Source organism: Astatotilapia calliptera, chromosome 15 (assembly GCF_964374335.1).
Source record: "Astatotilapia calliptera chromosome 15, fAstCal68.1, whole genome shotgun sequence".
In the NCBI taxonomy this organism is placed as follows: Eukaryota; Metazoa; Chordata; class Actinopteri; order Cichliformes; family Cichlidae; genus Astatotilapia; species Astatotilapia calliptera.
The window spans coordinates 11,074,313-11,092,015 of record NC_137436.1 but is presented as its reverse complement, the minus strand read 5'-3'; the positions used below and the strand labels follow the sequence as shown (position 1 = coordinate 11,092,015).

At 41.2% G+C, this 17,703-nt stretch overlaps 1 protein-coding gene across 8 annotated transcripts in view; it reads left to right on the top strand.

Moving 5' to 3' along the window:
- The window catches only part of sash1a (SAM and SH3 domain containing 1a), a 162,557-nt gene that overhangs the window by 77,742 nt on the left and 67,112 nt on the right, over positions 1-17,703 (top strand). The window contains exon 1 of one of the 8 annotated variants that reach the window (XM_080290164.1): positions 15,735-15,946. The exons of 6 other annotated variants lie outside the window; for them this stretch is intronic. The gene's annotated coding sequence lies outside the window, so the exon portion shown is untranslated. Of the gene's footprint in view, positions 1-15,734; positions 15,947-17,703 lie in introns of those variants that run through there. One more of the 8 variants, XM_026143340.2, reaches the window with a different exon arrangement.

Here is a 17,703-nt window from a genome sequence, read left to right as displayed (position 1 = left end):
ACACACTGCCTACATAAGCTCTCTTACATAAGCTGCCTTATTAAGTTAAAAGTATTGGTATCAATATTAATGTCAATATAGTGGCCCTGTATTTACTTTGTGTAGCGCAGCACAAGGGCCTACTGCTGAAAAGTTAAGCTTTTTTATAATGCTACTGGTTTTATATCACACAAGATGGTAACTTTGGAGCATTGTTTAGGTCTTTGAAATTTTTGAAAGAATGTCTTTGTCTAATCTGTCTGCTAGCAAAGTCAGTGTAGAGACATGGATTGTTTTCCTCTCTGGTCATCACATCTGTCCTTGAGCACTGCAAAATTGGATTCTTTCCAGTTATTATTTTGGTGTGTCTTAAAAGTTAACACAAAAAGATGGATAACCTACAGGAGACACAACTACAGATGAATAAGAGAAAAATGTGTTCTTTAATATTTGTTCTTTAACATCTGCAGCATATGGGAGGGTGTTTGCTGCAGATATTACATTTTTGGTAAATCTAAAAGTGAAAGTCCAAGACCAGGTTTTTACTTCTCTTTATTTTATTTAATCAATACCATTTTATCTTTGGCATTTTGGTATCTTCTTCCAAATCCATTTCTCATTACCCTTAAAATCCCATTCTCGGCTGCTTTCAAAGGAGTGGCAATGTTATTAATGACACACAACTTCACTATCAACCCTTCATTGGCAAAACCCTGTGCATGTTCACACCATTCAGCGATCACTTGACAGACATGCGAAACATCCAATTATTGGCTACCAGCAAACAATTATTCGCATTATTCGCCCAATCATCACCGAAGACCGGCAATTAATCTTGGCTCCAGCCAGCCATGAAACAGACATGATGGGCACATTAGAAGAGCAGTCCAGGGTGGTGATGTGGTGAAGGAGGAGGATGTTTGAGCATGTTGTCAACAGGCCTGAGATGTGGATGACAAATGGCCAGTGCTGGTTTCTCATCAAACTGATGTCTGTGTTATTCGTGGCTCAGTGTTTGATTAGATAATGCAGTTTCAAAAGAGAGCAAAAAGATTAAAGGCACCTTTTATGTGGAATTAGACACCCCCACCCCCAGAATCAGCATATTGATCAGGGGGTTATCAATCAATCAATCTATATATTGGTTAGTCACCATCAACGGCCTTGATCTGTGATTGCTTTCATCCTTGAACATGTCAAGATTTTATTTTCCGTGTGTGCCCCAGTTTCTTCTTTCTTTGATCGCTATCTCTTTGTACCATAGCAAAGAACCATCAAAGTTCAGCACCTGTACTGTGTTTAATGTGATTTACTGAGATTTACTGAATAAAGACAACACCAGTCAGCTAGCTGGAGGTTGTAGTTAACAATCTGCTTCAGATTCTTTGGAAAAATTGGCTTTAAGTTTGATCTTTAATTTGGGATTTTTTGTCCTCTTTGAAATAAGTCTCTTTTTTTCTTGCATTGTCTTACTATGTATTCCGTTTTAATTAAATATGTTTATGAGTACAGCCCTTTCTCATTCATGAATGCTGAGAGGAAAGGGAAACATTAAAAAAAATAGCTGTGCTGTTTCATAAATTGCTTGCTGCCTATGAGACATGAAAAAGACTTTGACTAGGCTGGCTGATGCTGACATAAAAGCTGTCTGGTGCTTTTGAAGGCGCAAGCCTTTGAGAACTGACGCTCTGAATCTGCACTTTGTCTGAGCTACTGGAACTGTGCTGCTGCTGCTGGGGACCAAATACAAGGCAATATTTAATCAAATGGAATTGAAAAATACAGTTCTGTCCACTGAGATGTTGTTAGATTGACAAGTATTTATCAAAATTCCCATTATTGAATGTCTCTCAAAGTGTGTTTCAGGCTTTTCTGTCGCGAACGCTCACATGTACATTCGCACGTAGGCTAATGCCTGGTATAGAAGGAATTGCTGCATTAAAGACTAACAGCTTGCCTATTAAATGCAATTCCGGTGTATTTTTAAAGAGAGAGAGACATGCAAGCTGGCGGAAAAGTGAGACGGAGACACAGAGGGCAAGAAAGGAAAATCACAGATAGTCATCATTATCTAGCTCCAGTCCACCCAGCAGTGGAGCAGATCAATACAGTGTACCCAGCATGGCTCTGCAGTGGAACCAGCTCCACAAAACCTCTCATTACTGCCCACACTCTCATTACTACACACACAAACCCACACACTTTCAGTCACAGGGCTGCAAGTGCATGCACACACATGCACTGTTCGCACTTGCGAACATGCCTATGCATATTGTGTTTATGTGTCACTCTTAGGCAGTCCTTCAGCAAACGTTGCCCACACATTACACATCTGAATAAACATGTGCTTTGATTTTCCCTTGTTTCAGATGTTGCAGCGCTTGGTTAACTGGTTGTAAAGAATTTGAATGAATCCAGAGTGGTGGCCTTTTTGTGAGTGTGCATTAGGGTGCGGTTTATTGAGTAGTATCCCATAGATTGGTTTTGTTACAGTAAAGCGTAAATCCCATTAACGTGTCAGCCCTTATAGTTTCACATGCACACTTCCAATTATTCCAAATCCCAATCTCAGTGAAATTAGGTCATGATATTTACTGTGTTAACGAGTTTCTATTTTTGCATAATTATCATGGAGTTGGTGGGATTGGAGGAGGGAATTGAGTCTCAATATAATCCTCCATGCCTCTAGTGAATGTATTGTATGTAAGGCAAGTTGATCTGTGCTCTGGGTTGGTTGTAGGAAGATCTATCAGCCTCCTTATTTGACTCTTTGATTGAGAATTTTTTTTTCTCTCTTTCTTTTTTTAGAGATGGAACAAGGTTTTGGGATATCTTTTTACTCACTGTTGTATACATTTAATATATTTGTTTAAAAAAAATGTCAAGTGCATCTGCCCTTCTTGAAGAGCAGTATGCATTTATGTGAGCTCTCCAGTACTTTGGAGCACCCCAAGGGTCCTCAAGCTCTGTTTTGCATTCACCATGAAGTTCAACAAGCCAAAGGATGCCGACACCAAACTGTAGCACAGAGCTCTGTTTTTCTCACTCTTAATCAAATCAAGGACAGGCTGTTTGTACAGCAGTTTGCAGACTTTCATTGCATTCATTTTCCCCTTGTGACTCTTGATGCATGTAAAATGAAGTTGGTGGTGCTCAGGGGACTGGAAGGCGCTAGACAGTCACTCTGGCAGAGTGGAAATCTGATCCAGAAAATACAGCTGTGCGTATCGGTGTGTTTTGTGTCATTTCCTCACACACACAGGAACACCAGATGTTCTTCTGTATTTTATTGCTAGCTGCCCCAGGAGAGAGTAGAGCCACCTGCTGGATGAGCTCTGCTGCTGGTGCACCATGACCTTGTATATGTATAGAAGCTTCCATCTGCTTCCTTTGCACACCATACAGCTGTGGCTTACTCATAAGGATTGCCACCTCATAAAGACTAAACTAAGTTCAAAGAAGGAAGAGCATGATTTTCTTTTTGATTTAATAAATGAAATGTATCCTGTGTGTGGTTTAAATAATGTATGTGGCTGTGGAGTCTACACAGTGAGCCTGTCAGCACATGTTTTTTTTATTAATAGTGCAGAATTTGAATGTGTAAGTTGAATGAAAAGTTGGTTTACTTATTAATGCACCACAATTGTAACTCTAGGATTCATCTTACTCAATCAAGGAATTTTGGTGAATGCTTCCTTTGTGGAAGCGTGTATAACCAAGCTCATATGAGACTGACTTGTGCATCGATGTTTTCCCCATGTTATCTTTTCAACCTGTCATGACTTAGTGATACAAAATCAGCGTGATCGGCTGTCACCCTCTGAATGCATTAGTTTGAAGCCAAATCAAAAGAGAGAGACGCATTATGTATTTAAGCTCCTTTCATCTTACTCTCACATTCCCAGCCTTCATATTTCAGTGAAAATTGCCATGGCAACGTGTCTGTAAGGCATCGGTGCGAGAGTTTAAGGGACGGAGAAAAGACTGAGCAAAAAATAGAAAAACCAAAAAACATAGCAGCTTTGGGCAGAGAAAAGCAGGCAGCAAAAGAAGGAAGGTGTTTCTCTTTCAGTGGGTTTACAAATGCAGCGCCTTAGTATGGTTGTAGTCAACCAAAGAACATCTTGATCGGCTAAAATCGTATTCTCTCTTCAGCCAGTGGATTTATCATGGAAGGGTGCAATATCTCTAGATTAACTAGAGTGCACCTTTAGCCTCATAAGCCTAAATAATCAACATAATGAACTATCACTTAAAACTCTGCAACTTTTTTTTTTACCTGAACAACAACAACAGATTCTGAGCCTACACAGTCCTCCATCATTTTAATACTTAAATGATAAGTAAATAAAATGATCAGTAGACCAAACATAATAAAATATGCCAGTTCTGATATGTTGACAAAAATCCCCAAAGTTTAAACATGAAAGCTGCTGGAGCATTTTAGCATTAAGGAAGAGGATTAGGCTACTAAAAAAAATCTTTAGGTCATGACCTTTTTCATAATTATTATTATTATTATTATTATTATTATTATTCAGTATGAATAATTTATTCCCATGACAAAATGCAAACTTCTTAAGTTTATAATCAACTTTTTGGCCATCAACTAAGTTCAGTATCAGTATACAATAAATAGGTTTGACATAGGAATCTCCTAATAGTTTGGGTAACTCACCCTGATTTGCCTCTTGTAGCCTGTTTGTTAGGGGGAAAAAAACAAACCTTTTTTTTAATGTGACTACAGCCCTATTAGTTTGTCCAGTTTAAAAAAATAAATAAATAAATAAATAACAATCTATAATCTGATGGCTGGATTATTAAGTGAATATTTGATATCAAGAAACACCTGGATTCACTCAATATGGCTCTTTCCTTCCTGGCTGAAGGCTTCCTGTGTGACCAGAATGCCGTGGGCCTCTGGTGCAGTTTCAGTACAAAGTACAGTGCGGTTGAGAAGAACTTGAAACAATCCTATGGTAAAAGGATTATTCTAGTTTAGGTGGTAACATTTTTTTTTCATGGGCCTTTAAAGTATTTTCAGACTAAGTATCTGATTGGGAAAGTAATATACCCTGCAAAAAAGCCCAATGTTTTGTTATTTGTAATTTTATTCTGGGCACCCAGGTAACTTTTGCTGATCGTAAACAGAATCATTAGACCTGATAAGATTGTACACATTTTGCAGAGACGTACTGTCAATCCATAACAGCAGTCTTAGGTAAATTTCATGTTAATAAGTAAAATTGGGAGATATATCCTTTGGCTTTATTTTATAAATATTAAAGTCACTGTTATTGTTGCACTCAATATCCCATTTCATTCTTTAATGAAGTAGAATAAACCTACTGAAGCTAGCACAATTTTTTTTGTGTGTGTGTGTGTGTGTGTGTGTGTGTGTGTGTGTGTGTGTGTGTGTGTGTGTGTGTGTGTGTGTGTGTGTGTGTGTGTGTGTGTGTGTGTGTGTGTGTGTACTCGTTGTGCTGCGCTCATTCACACAGCCTAAGGAAGAGAGGGTTACAGTAGGAGTATTTTCAGTTTTCCCAGTGCTCTCAGTAAAGGAACTGATCTAAGCTGTTTCCCATTGGCATTAAATATGCATTAGTCCCAGCCTTTCATGTGGGCGCTGAGCTGTGTTTTGTGTAAGAAGTCCTGAGGATATTTTCTGATACTTGGAGCCCACCAATTTTTTATCTCCATCTTTTAATTAAGGAGGAGAATGAGGTCTGTAAGAAAGCAAGCTAATCTTTATTAAATGGAATTTCTGGGACACTGATTTGCTTCAGGGCTAGTTACAAAACATCCTGCCAACAAACACTACAAACCCCCAGCACTAAAATCTATTCTCATCAATTAACCTTGAGAAACCAAGGGAAAAGACCACACTGACATTATACGGCATGGTATTAACATTGCCTAATAATCATCTCTACCCCTTACCTGTTATTTCATTCATTCTCTTTGAATAATGTCATCCGAGGGTCTAGTCCCTGACAGAATCCCACGTTCACCCTGTCAGTAAGCTATCACCAGCTCAGGCGTTGTGCACAGCTTGTGGGCCTCGAGCTTGGTTCTTTCTTGTATAAAGACACGGTAATCAATCTTTTTTTGACAGGCTTTAATGGAAGGGTAGGGGGTCTATGCCCACGTTGGGCATTCCCAGAAAGGGGTGATTCTTAATCCCAACATTGTGCTGGCTGGTGTGGCCACCTCTGGTTGCCCTTATTTCCCCTCTACTGGCAGGTTGGCCCTCCGCTGTTCTATTATCCCTCTATCTGTAATTAAACGCAGCCAAAGGGAACTGAGATGGAGCGAGAAAGGGGAAGAGTTCAGGCTGGGTGTCCATGTTTCACACAAAGGGTTTCTGACAGGAAGGATCTGCGGCTTTCCATGACCCGAGGTGTGTGTGTGTGTGTGTGTGTGTGTGTGTGTGTGTGTGTGTGTGTGTGTGTTAACGTTAAGTCCTCATACCGTAAAGGTTAGAAAGGGATTACTGTAACGTTAGCCAAAATAATAAAGCTGGAGAATTGATCAACTGTCCATCAGATACAGCGCACAAACCTTTAAAATCGCACAATTTGGACATACAGCCTGTCTTGTGCAATAACTAATGCTGTCCATTCCCTCCGGAGACCTAATTTTGTCATGAAAGCCATAAGCTCACCTTAGAACGAGTGCAGAAGCCTGCACCCCTATCTCATTCTTTGTGGGGGTTGTAGGTGTGGGTAAATAATGGTGATACTCAACAATTCTCACCAGCACACTCTATGACTGTAATTTCACACAATTTAAGCACGCTCTATTCACACTCATAAATCTCAAACTTCTCCCCATTTCTTCCCCCCATCTTTCCTCTGGAGACCTGCAAATGTTAATGCCAGTGTTTTGTGAGTGTAACCCCTTGCCAAGGCTCTATCTGTGGGCCCACGCTGGCTAGAATTGGACAAGATTGGAACCTGTCGCAGTAATGGGGTCTCTGACCCAGTAGGGCCATCACAGACCGTCTTTGTGTGTATAGGTGTGTAGAGGTTCATATACACAGGTCTGTGCATGTGCTGTGATTTATAGGGACACAAACCTTCCAATAGAGCCTGAAGGGCATGGCTGGGCTTCCATAAATAAGCAGCCTTGGTTATCAGCAAGGTAGGAAATATTGATTATTTTAAATGGCTATCGCATTACTCTCATAAATATGCATCGATTGCACATCATCGGGTTGATGTCCTTCGATTTGGTTTTGAAAAATGCAAAACCGTTAGCAGCTCATGAAATAAACAGCCATTTGTAAAATCTTATTTATCTCCTGAAGGCTCCTTTGAGAAAACGTTGTTTACGAACAGGCTATCCCGACTGAATTACTGAATTCAAGGATGAAAAAAAAAAAAAAGGACAGACTATACCCACAGTCGTATAAATTGCTGCAGGATAACTATCATTTATCTTATAACCCCAAACCATACAAAACGGAGAAACCTCTACTTTTCCAGGAACCTTTGGAATCATTTCCTAGTAGTGTTATCCATCAGTCGTGTTACAGCCCATTGAAAGAAAACAAAATGTCAGTCGCCCCAGAATAGACCCCATGAACCATCATCTCCATGTTCCACTACAGTTTAAACCACCATACCTTCCAGATACAAGACTTTACCAAAGTACAATCACAGTGTCTGCAAAATATACAACACATCATTAACTGTGGTCTACCTCTGGTTATTTAATACACTGTTTCTTCTCTCTGCGAACCTCCCCCCGGTGGAAAAGCCTCAGGAGTATAGATGGTTCGTGGATACCACTGCCAACACAGGAATTTTGAAACCCAAGTCAGCACTCATTCTAAGATGAACTGCGCTTTACCTCTTGCCTCTTTCTTCTGTGCATTAACTCCGGAGAATTTTGGCTGTCGGCTTTTCCCTCGTTTCCTCCAGTAGCTGCTGAGAAGGGGTGATCACTTTGACGTCGCTGAGCCTTGCTCACCGTGGGTGTAAATAATCAGATTTGTGACAAGAAGGGCCGCTAGTCAGAGGAGGTGAGAATTGAATTTTTGAACTCTCATCTTATTGTTCTGGTATGAATCATCTTCAGCCGATAAAACAGCATGCCTCCGCTGTTCTCATGAAGAGAAACTGAATTACTCGTTTGAAACTGAGGCGAGCAGCGATTAAAGCTGATTCGGCGACTGGCAAAGGGACTCGTGCAGCGTGCCAAGATGCATCTATGCATCCCATCTTTGATAGATTTGGCTACTGTATTAAATAAGTGAAAGCTTCTTACATTAATCAGAATGCTTTGTTTGGGGAAAAAAAATTGTTGGAAACCCCAGAGAATAACTCAAAAAGCAATATTGTTTTACACACCCACCCAAATTAGGGAATGTAAGTTGTCACCATGTCAAGTAAGATAATTAAGATGCTTTCCAACGGCATTGTTGACAGAGTTGTAAAAAACAAACAAACACGAAAACACTTGTATGTCTCGTGCATCTTTGTTGTTTGAATCACCACAAAAATGGTGAGACAAGTGTGTGCTGACAGGCTGAATTTTGTGAAGCCTACACAAACGCAAGAGTTAAATGTGATGGTGAAAAAGAAAAAGAGGGAAAGACCACTGACCCGAGTTCAACATGCTGTTGCTCACTGCTCTGTGGCCTGGATGGAGAATCCAACTTTATTATGTAACACCAGTGACTGTAAGCTCAACAAACAGGGTTGAGGTTGGGCTGGAGCCCATCCCAGCTGTCAAAGGGCAAGAGGCGGGGTACGCCACTGACGGGTTGCCAAGTATCACGAGGAGATCTTAGGAGAACTTAACATGCTTATCTTTGTACTGTGGGAGGAAGTGGAAGTAACCAGAGAGAACATGCAAGCTCCAGCCAGCAGATTCAAACCCAGCACCTATTTGTTGTGAAGCAGTAGTGCTAACCACCACACCCACGTGCCTGTGTGATACACAGTGCGTAAAATAAAGAATGATCCCTTTTCAAAAGGCATAGATATAGAAGCTTACGGTAAATTTTGAAATGCTTAGCTGAATATAAAGTTTAACATAGCAAAACTTACAACGTGTCCCCTTCATGACACGTGGATTATGCTTATATGATTTTCAAACATGCCCCATATAATTCTGAGCCTGTTTGGAGCCACTGCAGCCACTGCTGCTGTTGTGCTGCCTACCGGCAACCACGTGAAACTTGCGAATCCCCTATTTAACAGTACATGGGACTGGTGAGTGGCTGGGGAATTAAAGCCCTTAAAAATAGGATTATTCTTTTTCATACACCCTGTATGTTAATATAATATCATACTTTTTCAAATGCAAGTGTCCTTCATACCCAAAGTGTAAATTTTTACTAATCGGTCATCAAATAGCTTGACAGTCATTACTTTTCTGTAAAGGATAGAATTGTAGCGCTTTGCCTCCATTCAATTTATTTTTCCCCACCATTTATCAACCTCTAAACTAAATTCTCTCCATGGCTGAAGCCTGTGGATGAGATTTTATTCATCATTTTCCTCAAAATAAAAGTTTTAAACACGTTAATAAATGAGTTCCCTGGAGCCTGACCGAGCAGGACATGAGCAGATTCAGCCTGGAGGCAAGGCCTTGAATAGAAAGAGCAGCGGAGAGCTTGATCTGTCTTTATGCGCTTTTAATTACACACGGCCGGATGGCCTTCAATCCCCAGAGAGCTGAGGTGAAGCTCACGTCAAGACCAGAAAGAGACGGGGAGAGGGGAAGGATCACCTGCACCTCTGAGGGCAGCGCGAGGTTAATTCAGCAGACACATTACAAGAGCCACAGGCGGCTGTCAATCATTCCACAGTATTTTGACTGACATGTAGTGGAAAAAAACTGTCAGTTAGCAGTAGACTCACAACCCTTACTCTACATGGATTTACTGCCCGTGTTTTAGAACACGTATGCATATTTCCCCAGGAAGGAAAACCCTCTTTACGTTTCCAGTTTGTAGAGAAACCTCAGCTGAGTTAATGTGCTTAGCTTTTTGCAAAAATGTAATGTTTCATTTTAATGATCAACTGGCAGGTAGCTAGTGCTCTGTAGTGGGTAATGTGAGAAGACATATGGTTTGTAAAACTGACTGATCAGAAAGACAACAGATAAGATCAAGTTAAGGCTAGTTTGTGTGTATTTGTGTGTGTCTGCTGCCCATATTCACATTAGACTGAATATGCTCATTCACGTGCAGCTATCAACAATCGCACGTCCACATAGATTCTCTGTTGAGTCCAATTTTTCCCATTACAGTATCCCAAATTGCAAATTCTCCCTGGTGGGCTTTACCATCTATACTGTTCTTTCTCGCTGTTTTCTCTCACACATTTACTTTCAAACACATTTTGTCAACACACATTCCAACAGTTCAGAGTACGCTGAACAGCAAGATCAGAGGGAATAAAACACTCACACAGAGAGAGCTTTTATGTATCGGAAACCCTTTTCATTCTTATGAATCTCACCTCCCAGAACTGTACTTTTCTACGAAATGAGTGCTATAACCTCAAGGCAATGTCAAGGTGAAGGAAACGTGTCAGCGCCTCCCTGTTGAGCTTTTTCTCGCTCCGGCTCTCTCCAGTTAATGACTCGAGTGTGGAGAGTGTTACCCTAGCTAGGCCTGGCCAGATGAGCCCAGAGGAGATGGCCAGACTGTAATCACAGGCAATCATCAGCTCTCTTCCTAGATCTCTGCTACTCTGGACTGAACGGTATGGTCCTAAACCCGTGATTTGAGCCGTAAGGTGAGTGAGACCGAAGGAAAGGGGAGGGAGAGGATAAACAATAAAGGTTTACACTATGAAGTATGCACAAGTGAGAGATTATAGTGATGTTCATGGTCTTTATTTGGTGTGTTAACATGCTAAAACACAAATTTTATTTGAAGACAGGTATTTAAATGTGGTTACATTTTGACTGGAGGGGGGGGTTACATGAAAAAGTCCTTATCACCAAGACACGAAATTCTTTAAAATCTATTAAATATTGCCTAGAGAGCAGTAGGCCCGGGTTTGAGTCTGACCTGTGGCCCTTTGTCTTCCCCTTTCTGTCATCACTTTCCCATCTATCTACAATGTGTCTACCCAATAAAGGCTAGAAGGCCAAAAAAATCATCTTAAAAAAAAAATAAGAAAAGAAAATCCATTTAAGAGTTGCTCAGACTTTTATAGTAAATCTGGGACGAGTGAATGCCAAGGAAACACCAACATGGTGTGAATTCACAACGATGCGTATCTGTCTGAAATTTCCTGGCAGTCAGTTCAAAGGTGTCTGTAGTGGTAGACCGATCAGTTAACCAACAGATCAATAAAAAGCTGTATGAGTAAGTAAGACAGTCTGGGGAAAAAAATGAGGGTTGCAGTGCAAGTATGAGAAAATGTCCATAATAATTAGTCATCGTAGCTGCAATTTGACTCAATCTTGGTTGGTCCACCGCTGATAACTGCGAAAACTTCAATCGTAATGACATTGGCCTTCTTCTGACTTTCTCTAGTGCAGAGAATTCACAGCACCTGAGTGGGTGTAAAATAAACAATCCACCCCTCATTCAAGAAATCTTCAAACTCCACACAAACAAAAAAAAAAAAAAGATCCACAAGCATGTCTCACTGCAGGTCAGTAAGAAGACTACAGAAGGTAACCCTATTAAAAAAATAAATAAATAAAATCATGCAGCTTGACGTGGTGGGTCCAGGGACTGTGACTTCAAAATCCTCGAGGCTAAAACTAATGGAGTTCTGCTTCTTCCAGCTTGTCTGTCTCTCTTCATCAAAACACAACAACCCCCACATAGCCTGCAGCACTGATAGTAATATGCGATACAGAATGGTTGTTCGTTTAATTTTACAGCCAGGCATGCTGGTGTCACTCAAAAAAAAAAAAACCCTGAAAAAATAGTCTAATCTACCTGGACTGATGGACAGAAAGAGCCATGTTTTTGCAGTCATGCCAGCTCTGTCTTTGGAGCTGTAAACTTTTACATGTCAGTGGTGCTGTGTGAGAGAAAAGCCTTGGACTTTTTGTCTCCTACCCTCAATCCTACGTGCTCTGCGGTTGAGTCTGGTTGTCTGCTTTCTGCTGTGGTCTTTCATCACGTTCACTCCCCATTCTGGCATGCCTACTAGTATCTGTGTGGTTGTGTGTGTGTGTGTGTGTGTGTGTGTGGGGTTGTGTGTGGGGGGGGATAAGACAAGAACTTTACTGCCATCTAGTGGCAACAAAACCACTGCCCTTCCTGTGGGGTCAAGGAGATCAAGAAAAAGAAATGCATGGAAAACAGTGGTGTGGAGTGTTGTCTAAACACTGTTCATATACATCTCTCATGTGTCTTTGTGGTGGTTGATGCTGGTACTTCATTAATGGGAGTCCATATTAGTGTAGCAGGTCAAGTTAAGTCAATGAGCAAGTGCTAATTCCTCTGCAGTCCTGTGCACTGCCACTCGTCACACATTTGCATATAAATTGCTTTAAACGTGATGTTGCTTCTAAATTCCTTAACCACCACTTGTTTAAAATTCATGAATGCTTTTGAATTTTGTCAGGCATGGTTGAGCTGTCAAAAAAACCTTTGATACGTTTAAAAAAAAAAACCCTGCAGGTGTGCATGCGCACAGGCATTTGGCCTGAGATTTTGTGAAATTCTCTCCTATTTTGTCTGTGAAAAGCTCTGGAAGCTCCCTCTGTCTCAAGCCGTCTCTCTCTTTATTTCTTTGTGTGTTTGTCCCCGCACGCGTGTGTGTATTCAGACTCATTACCCAGTCTTGGCTGGTGAAGAGAGCCTTGTCTCTGTGGGCATCGATGTGTTAATGTACACTGTCTAGTTATCTCTGGTTACCATAATCAGTATTCAGAAACAGTCTCTGCTGGAAGTGCAAATATTTTGTTAATTTTCAAACTGGGACTTGCAAAAACATGCATGTGAAACACTTTTTTCCCCCTGTAGATTTTAGATGTTTTGCACCACAGCTAACCTATTTCTAACCTTTTAATCAACATGAACAAACCAAGGTAGAACAATTAAAATTGGGCATGTCACAAATTGTTTTGGGCACAGGAAACACCCATGCTCTGATGCTGCCTATCTATTGCTAGCGGGGGATCGGATTTTAGACAAATTCTCTTGTTCAGAGTTAATTTGTGTCTGCTGTTTGATTGTTTGCCTCAGGAGGAACAAGGATAGTGCTTAAAGTAATTGAATGGCCCATTTACATTCTACTAATTGATTGTGAGGGTTTCAATGAGGGTTTTTTTTTCCTGTGTTGCCCTGTATAAGACAGAGTAGAGTCCAGCAAGAAGCAGCAAATGAAACCTTTACAATCAAACAATAAACAGATCAAGTAATTGTAATATGAAAATATATTGGGTTTTTTCCAAGATTTCGAAAAAATGTATATATTAGGCCATAATGTAGTGGATTACACATTCACCTGACAAACAAAAGTTCCCTGGGAGGAGAGACAAATCTATTCTTGTTAAAAAAAAATCTACCAAATCAGAAATGCAGTGCTATTGGATGTGGTGACCCCTTGTGACAAGAGAGCAGCTTTATTTGCTTTGGGCTACATAAATTAAACAGTCAGCCTTAATAAATCCTGATCAAAAGCTATACTTCATAAACACTAGACACTAGAAAGGACTGCTCTTTAGGTCATCAAAGTATATCTGTTTGTCATAACTACAGTGACCTGCAACTTCATGCAGTCAAAGCCAGTTAAGCAACAGTGGAATGCCTTTGATGTACCTGTACCTGCTTGTGCAGCTTCTTTCGAGTATGCGTGGCTATTTTACAGCATGCCCCTTTGAACTGTTTTGGGGTTTTGTTTTGTTTTTAATTTTTCAATTGCAGTGGCCATGCTCATTGGGTTTGTATCTAGCTTGCTAGCTGAAATTAAAAGAATACAAATCATTGCCTCTTGTTCATGCATTAGAAGGTTTTATGGGCTGTATTAAAGGCTGGAGCTTTGTGCTGCTTTTGTTATAACTGACTGATCTGAACTGAAGGTGTAATACGCAACATCGGGAACTGCCTCGTCTAGCGGCTAAAAAACATGAAAAATATTTAACTTCATCTGCAGGAAATGTGCTGTCTAACCACTTGAACAAAGAATGTTGACCACATTTTCTCAGTCTGCCTTCATCTGTATGTGTATACACTCCTAAAGACAGCCTGTTTATGTTCCCTGGTCTCTGCACATCCCTGAGATTCACTTGTGTGATTTATTTATTTTTCTTCTTTTCTTCTTCTTCCTTTTTTTTTTTTTTTGCAAGTCCTTCGCTGCGCATTTACATGACCCCTTGCACTTTGTTTGCTTCTCTAAACGTTGTGATGGCAGGTCTAAACAGGATGCAGGTCAGCTGAAATGGTTTACACAGGAGATCCTGATGCATTTATTGCGTTGAGACAAAGCTGCACTGCTACACTTCAAACATCTACATGTAGCAGGAGTTGCAATGAGTTGCTGCACAGCTTGTCTTTACAGTTGAGCTATACATCTCGCCTCAGGCTCTCCAGCCCATCTTTACCAGCTTTGGAAACGCAGATGAAAATGCAAGCTGACCAAATAGACTTCCTCCTTTGTAGTTACAAGTTTTTAGCAGCTACACATCACCTCTAGATATGGCTTCAGTGTTTTGAGCTTCAGTTGCTTAAATAATGTGCACTGTTTCTGATTTGCCAGCATGTCATTGTCTGCTCACCATCACCCTCGCGTCTGAAAGAGTGGCGTACCCTATGCTATTTGGTTGTGTCAGCAACACTGACTTTGGTGAGCCATCTCCTGGCGAGTGGATGTAGGACATTTCTCTGGTACCTATCCAAGCCTATGTCTGCCCCGCCATTCCATTCCTCACTGTTACTATCTGTCATCCCCTCAGTTTCTCCTTCCTCCTCTCCCATGACCTCAAGGAGTCCTCAGGAGGTAAAGTTTTCCAAAATGGGAAGATTGTTTTTTTTCCCTTCCTCCCCATCTGTCTCTTTGGTCTCGTTTTCCCTCTCACAAATTAGCATAGAAAAAGAAGAAAAAACACCCCAAACCTCAATGCTGAGTGACTCATTCAAATAATTGTTGCTTTAACTGTATCAAGTTACTCTTTTCTCTGACTCCCTTTTTACTTTTCTTCCTTTCCCCAGTACAGTGCGGTATCTGGGACACTTGTGAATTGGGGCCTTTCAGTGAAAAGGCAGGAAAAAAACGAGTGACATCAGAGAGAGAGAAAGAGAGGGATCTAAAGTCGCCCTGTAATTTTCTGTTCTGTTTCTGTGATTGCATATATGACCATAACAGACAACCGGTTAGCTGGTTCACTTTGTACATGTACGTGTATATTACATTAGTAAAGATCCCCCATGTGTCTGTGTTTTATTTTAGCATGTTTGCGCTGCTTGTGTGTCTAGGTGGAGCTTGACATTGTTGACTTTTACAGCAAAACAGTTTTACAGGAGGGCTGTTCATAACCGAATAACAGAAAACAAAGAGACCCTCGCGTGTGTGTGAGTGTGTGTCTGTGTGTGTGCAATGAAAAGACAGTAAGAACAAAGAGACAAGAGATGGCGAAAGAAAAGGGGAGTGTACGGAGAAAGAGGAAGGCCAGAAAAAAACTCCACTTTTGAGAAGGAGAAGAAATTTGAGACATGTTGAAACATTTTTGGATAGAGGAGAGGAAAAGGGCAAGACATGCGGAGTGAAGGATGAGATCCCTCCCCCTGCCAAACTCGAGTTATACTCTTGACTATTCTATAGCTAACCCTTCCTCTTTTCCCCTCCTCTCCACGTCCCATGTGAGCAGCAGCCCGATGACTGGACCTCTGTGTGTCTCCACTCTGCTTACGCTTTGCTGCGCTCTGGCAGACATGCATTGTTCTCCACTGTACACTACTTGTTGCTCCCGTTCTTAAAGAGTTAGTCGGTGTTAGCTCGGCAGAAAGAGTGGGAGGAAAATACTCAGCGACAGCCTCGCGGTGAGTACTGACATTTTAATTTTTTTAGAGAGGAATATTCTTGTCTCATTCATTTGTGGTGCCTGTCAAAAGGTTTTCAGTAGCATAACAAGTTTTTCTGAGGGATATCTTCAGTGGAAGATTTTTAAATAAGACAATCAGTTTGGCATGCCATGTAAAGAACATAATTCATTAGTTTTTTTTCATTGAGTAAGTTGGTGAAAGACATGCTCTGGTAGTGAGAGCCCTTTTAGCTCGGCTCTTGTTTCTTTTGCTGACTCACTCTATTAACTTATTTCATATGGCTCCGTGGTGTGTAGAAGTGTGTTGTGTGCATGTGTTTGCCATTGTGTATAGTTTCTTAAGGAATTCTGTACAGATGCACGTGTATATGTCATTTAAATGTAATTATCAGCCCCTGGCCCTACCTGATGGTGTAAATGTGAGAATTTAACAAAGATGGAGGGAGCAAAACATAGGGGGGGGGGGATGCTGGCATACAGCTGTTACTCACTGTTTGCTTCGCTCTCTCAGGTCTGTATTGATTTCCTTCTCTCTCCCCACTAAACGAGAACAATAGCTTCATGCCTGGCCAAGACCCCCCAGTAAATAACTCAGCTAAATATCTACAGCAAATCTCCAGCAAGATGTTGTTCATTGATTGCTTTGTCATCAGATGTGCACACACAAACACACACACATACATACGGAGGAGAAATACACAAACACTCAATCGGGCCTTGTCGTCTAGAGGGACTTCATTGTTTGGTGTGCATAATTGTTTGTGTGTATGTGTCTGTAAAGGCCTTGTCCAAAAAGGTCTTGGACAATGAAGTCTGTCACCGGGGGATGTGGATTTCTATCTCCCTCTCCTTCCCTCTCTCCCTTTGCTTTTCCTGTCCCAGTCTCCCTTCACATCTGGATCTCCCCACCAGCTGACAAGGAACAAGGGAGCGGATGGAGGGAGGAAAAAGGCATGGATTGGGGGGGGGGGCGGGGGAGGGAAAGAGAAGGTTAGAAATTGGAGGAAGGGGAGTGTATTTGAGCCAAAGTTCCCTCCATGCAGGAAGAGCAAACTTCACAATGTTATTGTGATTGTCTGATGTATGGGAGGAAGCGCAAACACTGCATGTGCGTAAAAACACACACACACACACACACACACACACACACACACACACACACACACACACACACACACAGTCCTTAAGTTCACATGCGTGCAAATACAGTAAATGAACATGGGCAAATGTACACACATTTAAACACATGCAATACACATTTAAAGGACTGTGAAGCCAGCGTTAAGCCGATTGAAGTGACACTCATGCGGCGTCACTATTTAGGCTCAGAGAAAAACTGGTGCCGGTGCTTGTTGGAGGGCTTTGGCCTTACCATGTGTCAAGTTTTTAATAGGAAATTTTGCACAAGGCTTTAGCTGTCGAAGCAAGTCCTTTTCCCTCTCGGTCTCTTTACTCTACTGCCTTCCAGCTCATTAGCCCATTGCTAAGCTATATTTGAAATTAAATCCGTTTCCTGGATTGAAATTGGAAGTAAAAAATATATATATATATCTGCCAGAAGAAGCCGCGCAGGCCAACTGTTGCAATGTTCTGCCAAAGCTGGTCAACCTTCGCCTGTTTATCCATACCAGGGCAGAGCCATGTGCCATGGCAACAGGTGTATGCTGATTATTAATATTAGGCAACAGGCGAGGCTGCGTGAATGCACGATGATTTAAAGGGGTAAACGTCCCCCTTACATCTGCTTTAGCAGAT